Here is a 17,706-nt window from a genome sequence, read left to right as displayed (position 1 = left end):
TTTTTCATGATCTGCAAAGTTTTGAGGGGTACTTTTGTAGAATGTATTTTGTGGGATGATCCTCAGTTGGTATACGTCTAATTTTTTTTTTAACGTTTATTCATTTTTGAGACACAGAGAGAGACAGAGTGTGAGTGAGGAAGGGGCAGAGAGAGAGAGACACGGAATCCAAGGCAGGCTTCAGGCTCTGAGCTGTCAGCACAGAGCCCGATGTGGGTCTCAGACCCATGAACTGTGAGACCATGACCTGAGCCAAAGTCCAATGCTTAACCGACTGAGCCAACCAGGCGCCCCTCTAATGTTTTTTCAAATGACTATACTGGAGTTATGTGCTTGGTGGCACAAGATCAGAGAGGCAAAATGCCATCCTTATTGATTCATATCAAGAATGTTTACTCTCAAGATGAATTGCCACTGTTAATTTTATGTTTCATCGCACGGCTGAGGTAGTGCTTTTCAGGTTTCTCCCCTGTCCATGATGTATGTTCTCTCTAGAGAAATAAGTGCACATCTCAAGAAGTGGGAAGTTACATGTCACCTCTTGAAGGACTGGGTATCTACATAATGCAAATGCTTTCAGCTTTGAAAATACTCATTTATTTGGTACCATATGGACTCTTTTTAAAATAAGTCTAAAACTGTAATAATATTAAAAGTATATGAATAATCATTGTTTTAACACATGTAACTGCATAATGAGTTCTGTTATTTACTAACAGTTGACACTTACTCATTTTCATGTTCTTACTGCTGTTTTATTTAAATAATAGCATGTATGTTATAAAAAATTTAATACACAATAAATATAATTGACAAAAGTAGCCATTTTACATATTTTACACTAAGATGATAACATATATGCCACATTGTATTCTATAGTATGGAATTATGTGTTTTTCTGATTTTCAAAGAGTGTGTCACTGATGGGCTCACTATAAAGTTGGTGATCCTACAGCATGGACCTATTTAGATTCTGGACGATGTTTTTCACATCATGGCTTAACATTTTCCAAAAATGTACAAACGGCCAGGTGTTTCATTGCGACTAGCTCACTTATTCTAAAGAATCCTTGTTTTTAATTTGTTTCCATGCATTCTTTTTAGCGGCAATACAACAGAATCAAATAATTCCAATTCAGAAAAACATTCAATGTTGGGAAGAATGTACAGTTGAGTTCAAGAGTTTTCAGGCTGAAGGAGAAAGATGTGACCATGAGGTAGTAGCAGCATGCAGGTAGCATTATTTGGGCCACTCTGACAGGTCTGCATGAGGGGAGGTCCTTCACAGCATCTGACCTTCCGGTGGCTACCACCCTGAAGTAGAAGAGGGCAAGGTAGTGTCTTAGGAAGAGGTAATGTGGAGAGGGTACTTACATGCCTACGTGTTGTCTCTCAGCAGCCTGGCTGAGGGACTCGAGTTCAGAAGTCACCAGTAGCTTAGGGTCTTTGACAGCCAGAGGTGATCTTAATCTCTGGTTAGCGGATGTTTGTCGTAATTTCACAGGCATGAAGATCAGGCAGACAGTGAAATGGCAAAAAAAACAAAACAAAAAACAAAACAAAAAAAAACCACAATTTATGGCTACTTAAAAAAAATTTTTTTAATGTTTATTTATTTTTGAGAGAGAGAGAGAGACAGACAGAGGGAGAGAGAAGGGGAGGAGCCAAGAGAAAGGGAGACACAGAATCCAAAGCAGGCTCCAGGCTCTGAGCTGTCAGCACAGAGCCTGACACAGGGCTCAAACCCATGAACTGCAAGATCATGACCTGAGCTGAAGTTGGAGGATTAACCAACTGAGCCACACAGGTGCCCCTAGGGCTACTTAAAAACAACAACAACAACAACAACAACAAAAAACTGGATGTATAAACATTTGAGCTTGGCAGCAACAGGATATTGAGCAAATGGGACCAGCCTGCCAATATACAGCAGCCATTTTTAATTCATTTATATTACAGAATGGAAAAAGAATTAACATGAAGATATGATGCTTCATCAATATGTTTTTCAAACATAAGTGTTTAAGAAAATCACTTAAAATCACAGTTTACTAGATGATGGTTGCAAGGGAAAAGATCATTTTTAAAATGAAAGAATGCTTTGGGAGTGATTGAGATGTTACATTTTGTGCAATAAATAAATTATAGTTTAGAAGATCACAAGAACATATTTGAAGCCCAAATACTAGGATGTTTCCAAATTTAAAGTAATTAGAGATTGCTATAATGAAGATCTATCTAATCATATAGCTAGTGATGGGTGAGATTTGGTCATATTTTGTAATTAAATTCAAAGGAATTGTAATGCTACTAGGAAATTATGTTATACCTGAACACTATTGAGAATATAAGAAGAAAAATACTTCCCCTAGATATTGATTTTAAAGCAGATGCAACCAATCATGACAAAATGCTTCCATTACAAGAGGACGTCATAATAAGAATACTGTCATGCTGATAAATGGATAAAGAAGAAGTGGGATATATATTCAATGGAATACCACTTGGTGATCAAAAGGAACAAAATCTTACCATTTGCAATGTGGATAGAATTAGAGTTATTATGCTAGCAAAATAAGTCAGTCAGAGAAAGACAAATATCATTATGACTTCACTCATAAGTGGAATTTAAGATACAAAACAGTAGAACATAAGGGAAGGGAAGCAAAAATAATATAAAAACAGAAACGGAGACCAACCAAAAGAGAATCTTAAATACAGAGAACAAACTGAGGGTTTCTGGTAGGGTGTTAGATGGGGGGAACGGTTAAAGGGGTGAGGGGCATTAAGGAAGACACTGGTTGGGATGAGCACTGGGTGTTAAAGGTGTGATGAATCACTATTCTATTCCTGAAAAAAATATTTTGATTAAAAAGTTTTTAAATAAAAATATAAACTTAAAAATAAATAAGCAAATAAAACTGGGCAATCTATTTGGAAAAAGAATACTGTCATGAAGGATGCTGGGAAGATGGCAGTGTAGGAGGGTCCTAAGCTTACCTCATCTCATGGATGCACCTAGAAAACAGTCATATCAGGAGAACTAACCTAGAAAACACCCCCAAACCTGGCAGAAGTGACTGTCCACACTTAATCGCTCAGAGGAGCTACACTGGAAAGGGTAGGGAAGCAGAAAAGCAGGCTGGTACTGAATTCCCAAGGAGACCAAACACAAATGGGAGGGAGACCACAAAGGCAGAGATGGGAGAGGAAGAAACCCCTCACCATTCATCTCAGATACGGGGAACCTCCACTGAGAAGATGAATCCCCATAATATTCGGCTTTGAAAATCATGGGGCTTAAATTCACGAGTTTATACAACCAGTGGGCCTTAAGTCCATGAACTTTAAAAATCAGAGGGCTTAGCTCTGGAGAGCTGGAGAGCCATAGGAATCCCCTCCCTTAATGAGCCAGCATAGCAAACATCCAGGCCAGCAAACACAGAGGCAGCCCTTTGAAAGGCAGCAACACAATAGAAGATTTATTTACTAATCTCAGAACATGCCCAGGAGGGGCAGGGGTCTCCAGCCGACTTCTCCAAGAATGAAAGACCAGGTGGGTGCCATTTCTTGACCCTGCCCAAGCCTAGATACGCAGACACTTGCTGGAACCAGTGTGAACGCTCTTCACCTCCCTTGCTACACCTGGAGCCCTGTCCTGCATTCTCCCGGGGACTGTGCCATCCAGTCCCACCCAACCCAGCCAGAGTCCCTGCAAAGCTATTCTTGACATGACTCTTTCTGCAAACATCTCTGACAGCCTGTTCTGGCGCAGGGAGAGGGGAAGATAACCATGTACACCAGTGGGCTGCAGCCCCCGCAGTGGGCTGGAGGCAGACATCTGATGTGAATGCCGGCCTCGGCCACCAATAAAAACTTCAAAGGGGCTGCACAAGGAGAAAGTGCTGCACTTTGGGGGTCACTACAACCCCAACAGACAGACTGGTGGCAGATATCTGGGCTGACTGAAGGCTCTACTGACTAATGAGAGTCTCTCAGGGGCAGGAAGAGCACCCTGCAGTTAGGGGTCACCACAGCCCCAACAAATGGATACATCTGGTCAGACCCAACTACAAGCCCAAGGCAGCAGCAGACTGGAATCTTACCGGAACAGGGACCAAACCCTGCTCGGAACAGGCAAAGTGGACCATTGCAGCTGACTGGGCTGAAAGCAAACATCGCTCAGCCACGACCATAAGTTGCATGTAACATGCATATGAAACACCCAGGAAGTGCATGGTTCTGATGAAAAGGGGACTGTCTGAACACATTAATTGCCTGACCAAAAAGAGGAAAATAATGACAATAACATTGATCCCACAAAGTTGAGGTATGGAAGGAGTCAGTCAGGCCAGGAGACTGGCGTGTGGAGTGTGGGGTCATCCTCCTTGTGTTATTTACAGAAACACGCAGGAAAAGCCCTAAGGTCTTCAACCTGTAAGTTCTTCGAGATTCTAAACTTACCACAGAAAGACGATAAGCTGAATGAAAACAGAGAAGCCTGTGGGCTCCTGGGTTATGAGTGTGCATTTGGAAAACAAAGAATTAAACAGACATACCACACAACATGCAAAATGAGACAAGGCCAGGAGAGTGTGATGTACCGAAAGATGAGGGTTTCCTGAAAGACTTATACCTGAGAATGGCCCCAGCATTTACCTTGTCCTTGTCTGAATTCTTGGTACAGTCAGAGCTGCTGTAACTCATAGAGGTTTCAGAGTTTGTGGATCTACTAAAGACCCTAGAAGGGACAGAGGTTTATTCTGCTTTTAGAGGACTGTGCGGAATGAAAACAATCTCTCCTCTCATTCCTCAAATATCTTAAATTTTTCCCTTCACTCAGGTCCCTGACCAGAGGCAGAGGGTATCCCACATGCCTCAGGTGACCCCCAAGGATAAGGGGGAGAACCTCCCCTCACCTTGATAAAGACCTCATGTTGCCTTAGTTCATGTTGTTTTGTAATTAATCAAATAACTGTGGACAGGTCAGTGATGACAGGCTCAGTTAGCAATCTAGAAGTCATCACTAAGACAGAGGTTTCTCAGTGTACATCATGGGAAATCACCATTTCATTACCGATTAAGAACAAAAATGAGGATGCCTGGGTGGCTCAGTCAGTTAAGCATCTGATTTTGGCTCAGGTCATGATCTCACAGTCCATGGGTTCGAACCCCGCGTCGGGCTCTGTGCTGACAGCTCAGAGCCTGGAGCTTGCTTCAGATTCTGTGTCTCCTTCTCTCTCTGCCCCTCCCCCACTCACACTCTCTCTCTCCAAAGTAAATAAACATAAAAAATTTAACTAAAAAAAAGAATACCTTCAGTCTTGCCAGACTGTGCACCAAAGAAAGAGGAGGAAACAAGAAAACACTTACCCAGTTGTGCTGAGCATTCTTCTCATGAACTGCAATCTGAAAAAGCCAACAATGAAAAGCCCGTGTTTAGGGATTCCAAGGGCTACTACACTCACCTGTATGAGGTGCTAAGGGTTCAGTAAGTCAGGCAGAACTCAGATTACCTGGTGTCTGAAGGTGAGCTCTGCCTGCTGCAGCTGTTCTCGTGTTTGCTCAATTTGCTGCCTGTGAGTTACAATTGCTTTTGTCAGATAAGGCCCAATATTGGGTATGATTTTAAATAATCTGCCCACATTGCCATCAACCTCGTATCTGTCCCCTGATACAATTTATTCTTACATGATTATAAATGTACAGTAGGATCAAAGCTATTGTTACATCCTTTCCTTACTCATTATTCCCTGCCTGTAGGGTTCAGAGTTCATAGAATTCCTTCCCATTTTTAATCTTTCCCTAATTCATCATGTGACAAGTGTCTTTCATCATAAAGCTCTTTGTCCCTTAACATATATTTTCACATTTCCCAGAAACCAGGGCCATCAAATGGCACTACCATGTTGATGGGTATAATTCATCCTACCACACACTGCTTTCCTATAGATTATGAGAGTTGACACCACCCCTGAGGAATGTTGGCATGGATGAAGTTTCCACATGGTCAGGCCAATACTGGAGTTCTGGAAATGTTTAGTAACTTGACTGTTTTTTGTTCTTTCTAAATCTTATCTTTTTCTATCTGTTCATTCTCTATGGATATGTCCTCTGAATATGTATTTATATTACTTGTTAATTGAGTCTAAATTTGTACAAATGTGAAAAACAAGAAATGGACAGGGGTTTCATGAGCCACTGCTAATTAGTATCTGAACTCATTTGTATATTTCCTCGTTAGCTATTTTCAAATTTTCCTCTGTAGCTTCCAGTTGATTCTCAATTGCCACCAGTTCACATTGTGCCATTTTCAGTTTCCTAAGATGAGAAAGATATATACCTAATCCAGGAGCCAAGGTCCAGAAATTCTTCCTTTTTTACCTCCCAGCACTTTTGAAGGCCTAGATTCAAATACCCCTTCCCTCACCTCTCCCATAAATGCAGACTGACACCACAATCAGAGAAATGAACTGAACACCTCATTTAAGTTAAAATCAACCTCTGTCTGCTGCCACGTCTCTGCAATTGGAGGTGTCTTTCTAGTTTTCTGCTTCTACTCCTTCGTCACGAAGTCATCAAATAACATTGCACTTTGTGCCTTCCCAGAGCTGGTCTTTTGTTTGGGATGGTGAAGACTCATTTCAGTTCAATGTGAAAAACCATGTCTGATCAACTATACCCATTAGGATGGAGCAACAGATCATCATTAGTCTTACACCTCCACAGGGAGCCCTGACTTTTAGAAACTGACAAAAAATCTCTAGACAGAGAAAGGCACGTGCATTTCCCTCTGGCTTCTCAGGCAGTCCTTCAGCAAATGCTTTCTGGAGTGGCTGTAATGTAGTGGCTCTGTTGTAAGAGGCTGAAGATAGAAAGGTGGTCAGGGCTCTGTACCCACTCCCACAAAGAGCTTACAAATTAACAAAAACAAGATGCCAATGAGACACAGCAGCCCCCACCCCAGGTGTGGGAAGGACTATCATGAAGCTGAGTCCCCAGGGAAGGGAAGGAAGAGTTTACTTTTCAACGTGAATGAGGGACTCTAAAGGCCCCGATCTTCTGAGAACAAAAGGAAATACTGCACAAAGGAGGAAACAAGTGAGTGAATGCACCAAATTTCTAACAACCCCATGAAGACACACGAGACCAAGATGGAGAAGAAGGAAGCCCAGGACAAAGCCAGCCTGGCAGTTGGAGCCAGTCTCCCCAGGACTCATCAATACATTCGGGGACAGAAAACTGAACTGCAAAGCAGCTAAATAACTTTATGCACATAGACGTAGAAGTAAACAAGTGTAGTTGAGGGTCAGTCAGCAAAGATGAGCCCTAGCGAAGCTGCAGGTTTTGGTTGGAACCAAAGATTGTTACACATAAGAAATGCAGGGGGACAGGAAATACCCAGGCCTTCTTAGGGATTGGGCCTGCAGTGAACAACCTCACTGGCAGACTGCATGAAGGGGTCCAGTACTGCTGGTGCCCCAACCCATTTTCCAGAAAGAAATTCCCATTGTTTCTGCAGCAATATAACTCAACTTCTCTTTACCCAATTAAAAAAAAATGTTTACTTATTTATTTTGAGAGAGAGAGACAGGGAAGGAGGGGTAGAGAGAGGGAGAGAGAGAATCCCCAGCAGCTGCAGCATTTTCAGCGCAGAACCCAATGTGGGGCTCGAACTCACAAACAATGAGATCATGACCTGAGCCAAAATTAAGTGTCAGATGCTCAACCAATTGAACCACCTAGCCATTCCCCCCTATATATTTTTTACCCATGGCTGGTGCTGAACAAAAATGACCTAATTCCCGGCTGAGAAGACAATGTGATAGGATTGAAATCCATGGGACAATGTAAATGGATCCAGAGGGTATCAGGGATCAGTGTTCTTAATGCTGGTACCTTCCCTCTTTCACCCTAAATACATGACACAATAATGTGTGACAAGCACTAAGGACAGAAAGGAAAATGCAGGTTACAGAAAGCAAGGTAGGAAGGTCAAGCACAATTCTACCGAATGCATTTGGCAAAAATTCTCTATACCGGCTACGACATTCATTCATACAACAGGATTTGTGACAATTAATATTTGAACATCTTACTCTTCTGCAGCCACTCTTCTTTGTTTATAGAATTCTTCAAGGATATGTGCTTTCTCCTTCAGCTGTTTGACTTTTGCTTCCTTGATTGCTTTCACAGACCTCAATGCATTACACTTGTCTTCTAAGGCCTTTTTATTTTCTGTAAAAAATGGATTTTCTTTATAAGTGTGCACATGACCTGAGAGTTGGCTTTGGTGTGACAGGAAAAGGGCAAGAACCATGAAGGCAAGAAGGCATTCTTTCCCTTCCCAATGCAAAGTCATGTACTCATATGGGGATTTCTCCCCAACAGACAGCATACCTTCCAGTTCACAGTTATTGGACCTCAAGGTTCTCAGCTCTCAATCCTCGAATTCACCATTTCCATCTTGTGACTTTAAGACAGATATGAGAAAAGACATTCAAGAAATAATGATCATACAACAATGTGAATGCACCTAACACAACATGATTGTACACTGCAACAAAGAAAGATCCTGAGGCATATATATAACAAGGAGAAAGCCAACTTGGTAGAAAATAGTTTAAATCAAAGAGCTCACAAATGGCTTTCTTAGTGGAATATATATCAATAGATAGATAGATAGATAGATAATAGATATCTCCTTCCCTATTCACATTGAAAATTATGTGTTCAGCATTAAGACAGGAAGGGACTACACAATTTGGCTAGTAATCACCCTTCATCTCTCAAATATCTTCTAGAATTTTCTTCATATCTTGGAGGGCAGAGCTGAAATGATGTGATAATTACCTAGTTGTGAAAACACAGGTACTTCTTAGTCCTTGAAATAGCAAAACTCCTCCTGGTGGTCCTAGTGAAATTCCAGCTCACGTTGCAGATGGAGATTTGGCTCCCAGAGGCCCAATCTCTACTGTGGTAAACAGCAAGTGAAAATACTGTGCTCACCTCACCCAATTAACAAAAAGCCTCCAAAGCCAAATTACAGTAAAACTCAGCAGCCAACTCTTACCAAGTCCTTATTCTTGACATTCTTCTCTCTCTCAGATCGCAAGGTAGCACGTGCACTTTGAAGACTGTCGTTTAAAATTTCATTAAAATATTCAACTGTTTTGATGTCCTCCTTCAACAAAATGCAATGAATCAGTAATAATAACTCACTATTTTCACTTCTGTTTTGAGAAAGCAATCCAGGCAAAGAAGGGATTCTTACCTTTAATTTAAGAGCTTCATCAGAAAGAAACTTAATTTCTCTTAGTTTCTTAAAGACATTTCTTTGATTCATTGATCTATAAAACATATGATAAAGGATTAGAATTCACAAACAGCATAGTGATAGACAAAACTATCTTTTAATGTGTGATTCCTTCCACAAATAAACAGACAGTGCTTGACATTTGTGAAGCTTGTCTTGAACTAGAACTGTTTATAGAACACATGAAATAGGTCAGTAGGATACACTACCAGAGGTACAAATAACCAAAATGAAATCAGAAAAAATCTTTGAAAGGGTAATGATCCCTTCTGCTCCCAAATGGATACTTCATCAGCAAGTTCTGTTTTCTTTTTAAATGTATTGATCTTCTCAGTTATTAGCTATAAACTAACTAAAAGGAGAGAAAACAATTTCTAAGATTATTAGCAAACCCAGTAACATCGAATAATCTCAGTGTATTAGTACAGACACATTATGTTTCTGAAAATCTCCAAGAGGCAAGAGAGTATGAAGGTATCGCCAAATTTATTTAGCCAAGAAACTTTCGTTTTGTAGAACATCTCAGAGGACTAGTGTTCAGTGGAACACCCACTAGGAAGCATTAGTAGAAGGACAGATCAGGGGTGTTTGGGTGGCTTGGTCAGTTAAACCTTCAATTCCACCTCAGGTAATGATCTCACAGTTCATGGGTTCGAGCCCCACGTTGGGCTCTGTGCTGATGGCTCAGAGCCTAGAGCCTGCTTCAGTGAGATTCTGTGTTTTCCTCTCTCTCTCTGCCCCTACCCCACTTGTGCTCTTTCTCTCTCTCTTTCAAAAATGAATAAACATTAAAGAAAAATTTTTTAAATAAAAAAAGGACAGATGAACAATTGAGACACACTATAATAGATGTAAAGCATTTAACACAATGCCTAGTTACAGCAGGCTCTCAAAAATTGTAGAGACAGTTTATGGGGCACCTGGGTGCCTCAGTCAGTTAAGCATCTGACTTCAGCTCAGGTCATGATCTCACAGTTCATGAGTTCAAGCCCCATGTCGGGCTCTGTGCTGACAGCTCAGAGCCTGGAGCCTGCTTCAGATTCTGTGCCTCCTTCTCTCTCTCCACCCCTCATTGTCTGTCTCTCTCTCTCAAAAATAAACATTCAAACAAATTTTTAATTAAAAAATTGTAGAGATAGTTTATACTTAGTATCTCACTTTGTTCCTTCTCATTTCTGAATAGCCTTTCTCCACATTTACTACTATAACCCCTCCCCTTCCCTCACCAGACTCTTGCCGTATTGGGTTTCCTTTAGTTCCGCAGGCATGGTGAAGTATTTTCCTGCTTCAGGGTCTTTGCACATTCTGTTTTTTTCTGCTGAGAATACCATTTCCCCCCACCCTTCATTTGGACGATTCCTTCTCATTCATCCTTAGGCCTCACTTGAATTGTCACCTCCTCAGTGATGCTAGCTTTGTTATTCCTTATCCCATCACCTTCCTTGTTTCGCCCTATACACATCACAAATAATAATTCTTACTTTTATCTATTAAATATAAAAACAGTCTTCCATCACTCACTTTGTAGGCTCCAGAGGTCAGAGATGTAGCTTGTTTTTGCTCCATTAGCACAGTGTTTAAACAAGATAATGCAAGACAAAGGTCTGTTGAATGAATGTGTAATACAGAAGTCATTCTCTATAGAAAGAATTGCACAATAGACTTGGCCCCATTTTCAACAGAATGTTTACAAGAATCCATATGCATTCTTCATATTGCCCTTTGTTACATCAAGCATGATTAAACAAAATGAAAACAAACACAAGGATATACTATGAATACAGTCCTGGATTGGCATGCCTATAGGAAACTATAAGTAATGCAGTTCTGGTATGTAGTTTTATGGTGGTAAGACTTGCTACCTGTAAATATGTTGAGAACCTAAGAGAACAGAAAGTTATCAAATGCCTCAAACTAGCCATTCATGTATTCATTTATTCATTCAACAGAGATATGCTTACACTCAAATGTGCTATACATTCAAATGCCACATGTTAGGCAACACACACTTGAGGCCTTTCCAATCCATCAATTTGGTTTATATTCCCTCATTTTATATTACATTTATCTTCCTTCATTTATAAAATCATAAGTCTTTTAAGGGGATTTTATCATATGTGTTGCAGAAACAGGGGTAAACATAAATAGCACACAAACAGCAAACCCGGCTACTCAATCTCACCACTCATGCCCACCAAGCTTGAATACAGCCTCAAAGACCCTTGTAACACTCCACTTCAGGCAGACACTGGAGGTCATGAGTGATAGCACCCAAAAGGAACCCTAGGGCTGCTTATTCTGGGTGGAAGAAAGAGCCCCGGCTTTGCAGTCAGACTACATTGCATTTGTTTTTGTTTTTAATGTTTATTTATTTTTGAGAGAGAGAGAGAGAGAAAGAGAGAGACAGAGAGAGAGAGAGAGCACAAGCATGAGTGGGGGAGGGACAGAGAGAGAGGGAGACACAGAGTCTGAAACAAGCTCCAGGCTCCGAGCTGTCAGCACAGAGCCCAATGTGGGGCTTGAACTCACGGACCGCGATATCATGACCCGAGCCAAAGTCGGATGCTCAACAGACTGAGCCACCCAGGTGTCCCAGACCACACTGCATTTGAATCCATCTATCAGAAGGATAATCTGTACCTGGTTACTCTGTCAGATATAGATAATCCTACCCACTTTCTCTTTGGTAAGAGAATTAAATAATATATTTGAAATATCTGGCACACAACAGGTATCCAATAAATGCTTTCGGTGCTATCAGTTTTCCCCCAAGGAAGCCTCATAACTGTTTCACATACAGTGATGGCTTAATAAGATGGGCTGGCATGAACAGAAAACTTCCTGAAGCAAGCACAATGGGTCACAAAGAATGAAAACCAAGAAAAGGGAACCAAAAAAAAAAAAAAAAAAAAACTTCCTCTCTCCATACAACACATTCTATCTTATTTTCTTTCCAGACATTTACTAACAAGTATCCTGGGTGATAGGAGATGCTCAGAGAGTTCGTGATTGAAAATCCTAAGGCTGCATCTTTTGTTCTTAAGTGCTTTTCTTAGCTTGACCTGATTTTGCTCCAGAGGGGAGGATTATAAGATCTGGTGGCATATTTGGGGCATTTGGGGACTCAGAGTCAAACAGTGGCTAAGTACTTGATCGAACCCATGGATAAGCCAGGGCTTAGGGCCTGCCATTGGATGAATGCCCAATTACAGGATATGAAATGAATCTGTGGATCTGTGGTGACCTTTTCTCCCCCCTCATACCCACTACTTCCTCCCTCTGGGTTGTTAAGACTTCCTTTAAAAATTTTTTTTAATGTTTTTATTTATTTTTGAGACAGAGAGACAGAGCATGAGCAGGGGAGGGGCAGAGAGAGAGGGAGACACAGAATCTGAAGCAGGCTCCAGGCTCTGACCTGTCAGCACACAGCCCGATGTGGGGCTTGAACTCACGGACTGTGAGATTATGACCTGAGCTGAAGTCGGATGCTTAACTGACTGAGCCACCCAGGCACCCCAAGACTTCCTTTTAAATATAATAATTAAATGTGGAACATAGCTGCTGGAGATGTAACACTCTGCTTGGCAATACATTTAAATTAATATTGTGATCCTAAGCAGGAGATGATTAAGGTTACTCTGCACCACCAGTCTTTTTTTTATTATCCATATCAACACACCATAGCAATTGCATAACAATTAAACACACCCAACTCCTTCCTTAGTTTGCTTTTGGGCTGATGAAATTGAGAGTCAGCATGGATAGGACATTACATGGCCATCTATGACCCAAAGAGGCTGAAAGAAACAAACTGGGGGGAAATGCTAATGACAAAAATCAATTGTGATTATATCGGTGGACTGGATTCTGAAAGCACTGTCTCTGTGTGACATTTCATAATTTCCAGGCAATGCTGGAATATCTTATCCACGATCTTTTAAGTGATGCAACTTCTCTTGGCATGTAAGTTGGCATCTGCTAAGCTAAACTGATAACAACACTAAAGATTTAGACCACAAGAAATAAAACCCCAATGAACTGACAAAGAAGTAAGAATAGCAAGTACTTGAAAATGTGCCCAGTCTTGTATTTTGACAGCATTCATTTGAGTAGTTTTTGTAGAGCACCCACCATGTGCCAGGTGCTATGCTAGGCATACAAGTGGGGATACAAGTGGGGAGCAAGACAGACAAGGTCCCTGATATCACGGACCTGACACTTTGGTGGGGAAGAAGCAAAGGAAACAAGTAAACAAGATAATTTTAGGTAATGTGCTATGATGAAAATAAAATGGCTGGGCACCTGGGTGGCTCAGTTGGTTAAGCATCCAACTGTTGATTTTGGCTCAGGTCATGATCTCACAGTTCGTGGGATCGAGATCCGTGTCAAGCTCTGCACTGATAGTATGGAGCCTGCTTGGGATTCTCTCTCTCCCTCTCTCTTCTGCCATCTCCCCTGTTTGCCTGCACACATGTGTGCACGTGCTCTCTCTCTCAAATAAATAAACACTAAAAAAGAAAAGAAAATGGTGACCTAATAGAGAGGGATGGTGGTAGGATTCTTTATATAGGGTGGGCTACCTTCTATAAGGAAGGCTCCCCCAAAGAGATAACAGTTTAGCCAAGCCCTGAATGGCAGGAAAGAGCATCCACTTGCAAAGATCTGGGGAAAAGTGTCACAGGCAGACGGAAGAGCAAAAGTGAAGCTCCTAAGATGGCAGCAATCCTGACATGTTCAAAGTAGAAAAAAGAGAGCTTGCCGTGGTCGAGCAAGATGAAGAGTAGAAGGGCAAGAGCTCAAGCAGGTTACTTAGGACCTTGTGGGCATGTGAGGAGTTTGATATTTTGTTTTTACTGCCATGGAAACAAGCAATGGAAAGCTCAACTGGTTAGTGTTAAGCAGGTAATGGAATTCGTGATGTAATGAAGTTAAGGTGAAAACCCACATATCACTATACCCCAAAAGTGGCCAGGCCTCAAAGGCAAGGTGGGCAATCAAAGCACTAGACTGGGGTTTGAGTCCTTGTTCTGTCCCTTAGCTTCGACCAGTCATGACAAGTTAAGTGGCAGGGCTTCAATAGTTTCTTTACAAAACATTTACTAATTGCCTACCATGTGTTCAGGTCCAAATGCTGGGACCTAAACCCAGACCTCAAAGAGCTCACAGTCTAGTAGGATAAAATCACAACAGAATTAGCACATTTATGCATATATTTGGATATTCCTGGCTAGTAGGCTGTAGTCCCAGGTGAATCTTGTAAGAGTTAAATGAGATATCTGCTTTGAAAACTGTGACTAATTAATAAAAGGTAGCTTTTGCTTACAGAAATCAGCACTCTTTCCATTGAAAGCGACAGAAATCAAGCTCAAGCTGATTAAGTTTGAAAGAAATTCATTCTCTTAGGTCACTAAAAATCTCACTTCGGGGGTGGCTGGATCCAGGAACTCAACCAATATCATCAGAACTAAACTCACTCTCTCCATTCTGCCTTCCTACACAATAGCTTTATTTCATGGAAGGTTTTCTGCCTTGCAGTGACAAGATGGCTTCCATCAACTCCAGGAGTACATCCTATCTTCCTTACAACCCTATCAGTAAGTTATTTTTCTCTCCAGTACAGAAACAAAATTGTGAACCCAGTTCTTACTGGGTCAACTGCCCAGTCTTGACACCCATCGCTGTGCTCAAAACAACTATGATGAAAAATAACAAAGTTGTATGACCAACATTACATTATTCCAAAATTTAGAGTACACTGTGGGAATAGAATACATTTGTTGGCTTATGACAGAGTCAACACCTCATCCTTGGAATAGTAGGATGAGATGAGCTCCACCCAAAATGCAGATGAGAAATGGTTCACCCAACAGAAAAATCAGGGTGCTATTGTTGCCCCAAAATGAGGCAATTTTAAGCAGGTAAAATTATAGATGATTATTCAGTACTGTAATTAAATTGAGGTGACCAGCTAACTAATCTCTGAATTTCCTTCTAGTACCAAAATTCTATAAATTCATTCACTCATCTAGCATTACACATTGAGCACATACTATGTGGCAGACCTTATTACAGGCACTGAAGACAGAACACTGAACAAAGTAGATGAAATTTAAGAATGTATATCATACATGGTAGTTACATGTTGAAATAAAATGAATATTCTAGTTTACATAGAATTGATAATTATATGGCTTAAGATCCTGTTTTGTTTTATTTTTAATTTTTTTAACGTTTATTTACTTTTGAGAGAGAGAGAGAGAGAGAGCATGAGGAGGAGAGGGAGACACAGAATCTGAAGCAGGCTCCAGGCTCCGAGCTGTCAGCATAGAGCCTGACATGGGGCTCAAACCCACAAACTGCGAGATCATGACCTGAGCTGAAGTCAGTCGCCTAATTGACTGAGCCACCAGGGTGCCCCAAGATCCTGTTATAAAGGAGCTATTAAGGACAGAAGCAAGAATTTTCAGTACCACATTAGATGAAAACTTCTGTAATTATATGTATGTATGTAACAGTCGTAAGTAAAACACAACAAAACAAGAAAACAATAAATACATGTTTTAAAGAAACATACCAGAATCTGAATCCAGCCACCTCTAAGCTGATTAGAGAAGAAAAATGTTCACAAGGAACAATTTTTAAAAACACGTTTGTGCAATGTCTTTGTTGGCTATTATCAAAGAATTGTTTGATGACCTTCTTGGACTTTGAATACATGTGCTAAAATTTTTTAAGTAATGCCTCTGAAGAATGAGGTGCTTTCTCCGTTCCATGTTACTACTCAATAAACAAAGACAAATACCACATGCTGCCCTTATACAACTTCCAATTAATGGGCTTTTGACAAGTCAATATTTTGTTAAAAATGTTAAAAATATCTGAATATTTCAAAGAGGTCCTTTGGATTAGAGGTAAGGCATCAAACTAAACTAGTACTGTACCAATAGCCATAGTCTATTCCTACCCTTAACATCTTTAAGTCCATTTCAGAGAACTGCCGAGTAAATATGTATTTGTGATCAGTTATTATGTCCTAAATATTCAATAATATTTTTAAGACAATATTAATCTCATGAGTTTCATTGTTGTGTAACTTTAAGAAAACCCACACATTTCCCTGGTCGTCAGTTTCATTATTCGTAAAATGCAAAGAATGGACTGAGTATAATGTCTAGGAAGGGATATATGCATATATACCTACATACTTACACACACACACATACACACACAGAGCCAATCTCTGTATCCCTAGCACCAAGCCCCAATAAAGTCAATAAAGACTCATTCAGTGAACAAAGCATTTAAGGAATAATCAATTATTCCTCAAACTGCAAATCCATGTTCTCATTCTCAACTTATTGGAGGCAGAAAGAGAAAGAGACAGAGACAGAGACAGAGACACAGAGAGAATAAGGACAGTGGAATGAATTTTTCATAAAACTAACACTGCATTTGATTTAGGAATTGTATTTTGTTTTGAGAAAATACACGTCTGCTGTTAAAATGCCCATATCATTTGTGAAATGATGGTGATAGTATTTTATAGCTACTTTTTACAAAATTTCCTTTCTTGGCAAAATTGGAAGTTAGCACACTATGTTGATCCCCCAGTTCATAAGTTTCTTTAAAATTTTTAATCATCAGTGAAACCAGTAGTGTGGTGAACCAAAGGCAAGAATGATTCCTGACGTTCTCTCAAGCTCCAGCATTCTAGGAGATAAACTTTTCTTGCTGGGTACTTTGAACTATATAACTGCATCGGGGAGTGATTCAGCACCACGGACAGATCTCCAGATGTGGGGCCCATCTTGGGGAACAAATGGGCTGGATTTAAATTAGTAGAAGACAGTACAGGCTCTGCTTTGAGCATGGCAGTCTTCATGTGAGCACACAACTCCAGGCCTAACACCTAAATTAATGAGTTTAAGTCTCCATTGAATAAAATATTCAGAATATGATTACATTTAGTTTCATCAACTGCATTCTCAAATAATGTGATGGGGTTTCCCTTTCAACTTGTAATTAACTTTACTGAGAATTCTTATCGGGGTTTTCAGGAAGCTTCCTAAAACCTTATTATAAATTATTTTAATATATGTATTATGATATTAAACTATGTTGCTCAATTTTATATTAGCTGTTATTTTTAAAAGAAGAAAAAAATTCAACATGAATCTTAAGAACAGTGAGCTGATTGAACTGAAAACAGTACTTTGAAAAGGATCTGTACTCAACTCCTGACAGCTAATCCTGAAATTTCAGTCCTTCCATGTCAGATGTGGCATTTTCATTTTCTACAAAAAGGAGTGTGACCCTAACCAAAGAAAATCCCCTTCTCCATTAGATAATCTGTATAAAACTAATCAACCCTGCAAGAAAGACCTATATTC

At 40.3% G+C, this 17,706-nt stretch overlaps 1 long non-coding RNA gene across 1 annotated transcript; it reads right to left on the bottom strand.

Moving 5' to 3' along the window:
- Positions 1 to 5,329: 5,329 nt before the first annotated feature.
- Positions 5,330 to 9,351, bottom strand: LOC122227990. Its single transcript, XR_006206344.1, has 7 exons — positions 9,275 to 9,351; positions 9,074 to 9,184; positions 8,854 to 8,974; positions 8,401 to 8,473; positions 8,100 to 8,238; positions 5,517 to 5,577; positions 5,330 to 5,409 (listed from the first exon to the last, which is right to left on the bottom strand). It is a non-coding gene; the product is annotated as an uncharacterized LOC122227990 (long non-coding RNA).
- Positions 9,352 to 17,706: the final 8,355 nt, after the last annotated feature.

The sequence above is a fragment of the Panthera leo genome, chromosome C1, assembly GCF_018350215.1.
Source record: "Panthera leo isolate Ple1 chromosome C1, P.leo_Ple1_pat1.1, whole genome shotgun sequence".
Taxonomy (NCBI): Eukaryota; Metazoa; Chordata; class Mammalia; order Carnivora; family Felidae; genus Panthera; species Panthera leo.
Note: the sequence above shows the minus strand (reverse complement) of the source record. Positions and strands in the feature narration are given on the sequence as shown.